Source organism: Mandrillus leucophaeus, unplaced genomic scaffold (genome assembly GCF_000951045.1).
Source record: "Mandrillus leucophaeus isolate KB7577 unplaced genomic scaffold, Mleu.le_1.0 Scaffold445, whole genome shotgun sequence".
Classification (NCBI taxonomy): Eukaryota; Metazoa; Chordata; class Mammalia; order Primates; family Cercopithecidae; genus Mandrillus; species Mandrillus leucophaeus.
The window spans coordinates 852,432-858,547 of record NW_012104754.1 but is presented as its reverse complement, the minus strand read 5'-3'; the positions used below and the strand labels follow the sequence as shown (position 1 = coordinate 858,547).

The 6,116-nt window shown below is 39.7% G+C and overlaps 1 long non-coding RNA gene across 1 annotated transcript in view; it reads right to left on the bottom strand.

Annotated features, from left to right (window-relative positions):
* Positions 1 to 349: 349 nt before the first annotated feature.
* The window catches only part of LOC105549574, a 75,691-nt gene continuing 69,924 nt past the window's right edge, over positions 350 to 6,116 (bottom strand). The window contains exon 3 of the long non-coding RNA XR_001007564.1: positions 350 to 1,159. This is a non-coding gene — a long non-coding RNA (uncharacterized LOC105549574). The remainder of the gene's footprint in view (positions 1,160 to 6,116) is intronic.

The window sequence follows — 6,116 nt, the reverse complement described above, 5'->3', positions numbered from 1 at the left end:
GCTGAAGATTTCCAGCTCAACAAAACTATGGTTAGTATATTTGGCAACTTCATGCATTTGCAATATTTGCTTTTTAAATAAATATTTTATCCTTCAATTGAGTTCTTTAATTTTTCCATTTGGAAGGCACAGTTTCCAAGTAGAAAATCATTTTTCATTGGGTACTTTGATTACTAATGTAATGAATATATTTATGCCAATTTGTAAGTTTAAATAACAACCTTCTTTGGAACAAATTCCTTATCTGTAAGATCCATGAAGATCACCACAGTTTGGCTATGAGAGGAGACAAGGTTAATGAAAATTTAACTTTTCCAGAAATTCTGAGAGTTTATATTGGCATGGTTTAGGTTGTCAAAGATTTTCTTTATTTAGTTATAACATGTGTCAGTAATGTCTAGCTTTGTCTTATAAATTCATATATGTTTTAATATATGCCATATGAACATATATATACCTATACATATATGATACCTGAATACATACTACATGTCTGTGGGCAATATATACATATCTATGAGTATTTAGTATTAGGGATTTTATTGAGATTTACATTTTCTAATGACTTTAGATTCAATATGAACCTCAGAATTTGCATGGTCAATGTAGTAAGATCATATTTTCCCTTTCCTAGAGTCCCCTAAAAGAAGAAATTAAATTCAAAGATTTAGAACTGACATTGATACTTTGCTCAAAAGTTTGACAATTCCATCATTTTTTAATGGAACTTTTCAGAGCTCTCAACTCAGGAAGTCTTACTTAGGAAGTAAATCAAAAGTTACACATTTCAAACACAGAAAAAAATGAGAAATTTTATGGCAGCCTGTTGTGAACCAACCTAGTTTGTGTCAGTGGAGGTTGAAATTAGGATGGTCTAAGTCTCAGGTAAGCCAGGCAAATATTCACCTGGTGCAAGAGAGACACCACCAACAGAAAATACTTAGTTTCCAGGACACTAAAATGAAAGAAAATCTTCACCTGCAAATGTACCTGCTGGGGTGGCAGGGGCACTTCTGAGGACAGGGCACAGGGCCAGATGGCTGGTTTCACCACCTGCCTATGCCAGGGCACCGTTTTGGGTCCCCCATCTTGCTCTCATTGTCTAGGTGTTTTCTGACTCCTCTTTCCACCATGGGGAGATTTTGTCCATGTCACACATCTGCAAGGGAAGATACAAAATCTTTTATACTCAATATTTTAAGATAAGTAATCTAACATTGTCTTCCGTTTATCATATTTTCCTTTATCCACAGGAAGAAGAGAGAGAATTTGGGGCTCTTGTGTTAAACAAAAAAATCTGATTTTCTATGCTTTTAGAGTTACAGATGCTAGTTTGAAAACAGCATTTAATTACCATGCAATGCTTTGAGGTGGAGTGTGTGTGTGTGTGTGTGCATGTGTGTGTGTGTGTACATGCATGCATGTGTGTGTGTGTAGTGGTCCCATTCCAAAGGAGATAACATTAAGTCATTCAAGCCCACAGAGTTCTAAGGGAACTTCCAAGACATCCTAGCGAGGAAATTTTCCTGGTACCAAATGCCAAGCAGAATTTTATTCTTAAAAGATTTTTGGGTTTCAACTTTGACAGGATGTTTGAAATGAATTTACTATTTGGAATTTCATACCCTTCTTGCTCCTTCATAAACAGCCTCTTCTTATCTTCTCAGAGTTGCATTTACCAGCCACAGCAGTTTGGGAGGGCTTACAGTTTAAAAGCTTCAGAGAGGAACCCTTTTGCTCAGATTGAACCAGAAGTCGAGGACATAGAGTAATGTTACGGACTGAATGGTGTCCTCCAACATTTATAGGTTGAAGTTCTCACCCCAGTGTGACTGTATTTAGGGATAGGCCCTTTAAACTGGTGAAGTTAAATGAGGTCATTAGGGTGATATCCTAATCCAACAGCAGTGGTGTCCTTATAAGAAGGGAAAGAAACACCAGGGATGTGTCTACAGAGGAAAGACCATGTGAGGGCACAGCAAGAAGGCAGTCATCTGCAAGACAGGGAGAGAGGCCTCAGAAGCCAACTCTGCTGACACCTTGACTGGGGACTTTCCACCTCCAGAACTGTGCAACAGTACATTTTGTTTGAGTCATCCAGTCTGTGGTATTTTGTTGTGGCAGCCCTAGCTAACTAATATAAGTAGTAATAAAACGTTAACAAAAACATAGGAAATAGTAGTTATTTCAATATGAGGCCCACTGGTTGTTTGCAATAATGGCTACACTTTTTTTGCAGCTCCTTCCATTAAGAGGTGATGTCTCTTTTTTTAACCCCTGGATGTCTTCTGATTGTTTTTCCAAAATCTCTCTCTGCGTCTCCATCCCGTTCTTGCCCTCAGACACTGACCTATATAGACCACACCAATCAGCTTGTCTGCCCTCTGACTTCTATTGCATTGGCTATCAGGGGGCACCAGCAGGTGATGGGAGAGAGACAATAGGGCACTGATTTGCCCAGAAACTTGCCTGCAGGGTCACTATGGGTTGGCTGCATCTCCTAAAGGAAAGTCCTCTCCACCCAGACTTCTACCTGCCTTTGGGTTCTGGTAGCTGCCAGCTCCCTTCATCTCTTCAAACCTAAAGCTGGTAGAGAAGGGATATGGTTTGGCTCTGTGTCCCCACCCAGCTTTCACCTGGACTTGTAATAATCCCCACATGTCAAGGGCAGGACAAGGTGGACATAATTGAATCATGGGGGTGGTTTCCCCCATGCTATTCTCATTATAGTGAGTTAATTCTCATGAGATCTGATGGTTTTATAAGGGCTTTACCCTTCATTGAGCACTCATTCTCTCTCCTGCTGCCCTGTAAAGAGGTGCTTTCTGACTGTAAGTTTCCTGAGGCCTCCCCAGCCATGCGGAACTGAGTCAATTAAACCTCTTTCCTTTATGAATTACCCAGTCTCGGGTATTTCTTCATAGCAACGTAAGAATGGACTAATACATGAAAGCTGTTTCTTTCAAGTCCCAGGGCCCAAAGTACAGCATGAACCATTGTTGTTTCACTCCCTGCTGCCCAGGCCTTTTAAATTAGTTATTTTATTAAATTCTCTTCAAATTACCCTTACGTGATTGTCCCATTACTCCCTTGCCTGGACTCTGAGGGATACAACACAAAGACTATCAATCTATTCCACAGAAAAAATCATTTTTTCCCTACTAAATATCACCTGTGTTGTTGTTGTTGGTGGTTTTGTAAGTGGTGGTGGGGTGTGCATACAATATTAGTATTTGTTTCTTTCTTAGAATTGCAGCACATCAAGTGATAACTTAGCATTTCTTGTTTTGCCTTCCCTTTGTGTATACTTCTGCATGTACACCTATTTTCAGCCTGGAATAAAACATTTCTTCAAGCCAGACCAGGCTAATTTCGTGGATTGAGAGCTACCATTCTGTCTTTAAAAAAAGAGCAAGTGTCTGACTGCTTCTCACAGTGTTTTTATCAGGTAGGAATTATGCTAATCCTGCTGATAAACTACAAAGAAAATCATAAACCAGACAAGGGGTTTATTTTCTAAGTAGTGAGAAGCACAGATTTTAGTCAATTCAAGATTGGTGTGTGCGGTGGATTGCAAAATTGGTCACAACTTGTTACAACATTCCCCATCAAAGGAGAGGTTGTATTAGTCCATTCTCACACTGCTAATAAAGACATACCAAAGACTGGGTAATTTATAAACGACTCACAGTTCCACATGGCTGTGGAGGCCTCACAATCATGGCAGAAGATGAAGGAGGAGGAATGTTATGTCTTACATGGTGGCAGGCAAAGACAGAATGAGAGCCAAGTTAAAGGGGAAACCGCTTATAAAATCATCAGATCTGGTGAGATTTATTCACTACCATGAGAAGAGTATGGATGAAACTGCCCCCCATGATTCAATTATCTCCCACTGGCTTCCTCCCAGAACATGTGGGAATTATGGGAGCTACAATTCAAGATGAGAATTTGGGTGGGGACACAGCCAAACCATATCAGAGGTCTATTTCTTCACGCTACAATTCCAGAGTGGCCTTGTGACCAATAGTCTGTGACAGAAGTGACAATAAGCAAGTCCCAAGTGTGAGCCTCAAAGGCCTTGCATACCTCTTCTGTTGGGACTCTGCTGCTTGCTGGAAAGAGACTATAAGCAGAGAGGCTTCTATTGTCCTAGCTATCCCAACTGAGGCCATCAAAAACTTGCTAACTCCAGCTGACCTACTAGTTGACTAAAGACCTATGAGTGAATGCAGCCAAGATCAATCAACACTATCCCAGGTTGGAAAAAATCATCTAGTTTAGCCCGACCCAAACTGTCAAAATGCAGAAGCGGAGCTGAACAAGTTAGTTTGTTTTAATCTAAGTTTTAGGAGTGGTTTGTTATGCAATCAGTCTTGGTAAAATATTGTAGTTCATCAGGGCTCAAGGCCCTTCCAGTTCACTGCTCTGCCATTCCAAAAGTATCAGCTGTATCCTGATATTCACAAAGAGGCTGCTGGAGTGCTAACCATTACATTTGTATTCCAAACTGGAGGAAGAGGAGAAAGGCAAGAAGAGCCTTCCACGTGAAAAGATGGCCTCTATTAAAGGAGCTTGCTTAAGAACACCACCCAATGTTTCCCTTATACGTCTCCTTAGATATGCCTATTTCCAAATAAAAATGAGAAGCATAAGTTTAATAGCTGGGCACATTGCAACCCAACCTCCACATAGGAGTTCTGTCACTGAGGAAAAAAAGGAAAAGTGAATATCACTTAGCAGTTAGCAGTGTTACTACATTATTGTCATGAACCCTCTGGGATTTTAGGATAGCTTAACTTTGAGTCTGTTGATGAATGACTCTTATTCAATTACATAGAATTCCTGTGTCATAACTAGGTTGGAGTCCTCATATATGCCTTTATCTTATTATCATTTTTCTTTTTGCAAATTGAAAGCAAGTTTATTAAGAAATTAAAGTAATAAAAGAATGATTACTCCATAGACAGAGCAGCCCTGAGGGCTGCTGGTTGCCCATTTTTATGGTTATTTCTTGATGATATGCTAAACAAGGGGTGGATTATTCATACCTCCCCTTTTTAGACCATATAGGATAACTTTCTGATGTTGCCATGGCATTTGTAAACTGTCATGGCACTGGTGGAGTTTAGCAGTGAGGAAGACCAGAGGTCACTCTCGTTGCCATTTTGGTTTTGGCGGGTTTTAGGGCCAGCTCCTTTACTGCAAACTGTTTTATCAGCAAGGTCTTTATGACCTGTATTTTGTGCTGACCTCGCATCTTATCCTGTGACTTGGAATGCCTTAACTGTCTGGGAGTGCAGCCCAGGTTTCAGCCTCATTTTACTCGGCTCCTATTGAAGATGGAGTTGCTTTGGTTCGCATACCTCTGACATTTCCCCCCTTTCTTTTATAAGAGAGTCTTAATCCTAAGGGTTGCAGAGGGATAAAGATCCATCTTCTGTAGCTTCTTCAGGCTGAATAGGGGCGATGATATTCCCACCTACTTATGAGGGTCTCTTGCAGTCAGAGTAGAGAGGAGCTCATTCAGAAAGCATCAGTATGGCGAGGGCCATTCGCGACTCTTGAGTTTCGACAAGAGGTGGTATCTGGAAGATTAGTAAGTGTTTAGTTTAAGAAAACATTCAGTAAGCTTTTTCTGTATTCCTACACAAAGAGTAAACAGCAATATATTCCACAAAAGTAAAGCAAAATAAGTAAAGTTATTCCAAGTAAACTAAATTAGAAGACTTTTTATGAACTGGGCAACTGTTGGAACTAAGCTTATATGTGGTTGTTAACTGATTGTAATGTGCCCAGAATTAGAATACTGATCCAGATTTTTACATTGCCCATCCCTCTTGTTTCTTCTGAGTAGCAGTCAGAGATCACTGATTTGTTCACAGGAATAAGCAGGGTTATCCTAAATTGCAGAAACAAACTTAAGAACAACTAATGAGACTAGAATTTAATAAATAACAAGTGTACCACAGTTCTTGAACATAATATTTCTGTCTCCAGTTTCCCATTTTAACTAAAGACAAATCATGGTAAGACTGACTTTCTTTATTATATATGGTCTGATTATTTGTATAAAGTGCAGCAAGAATAATTATTTTTCACATAGGCTTTTTAAT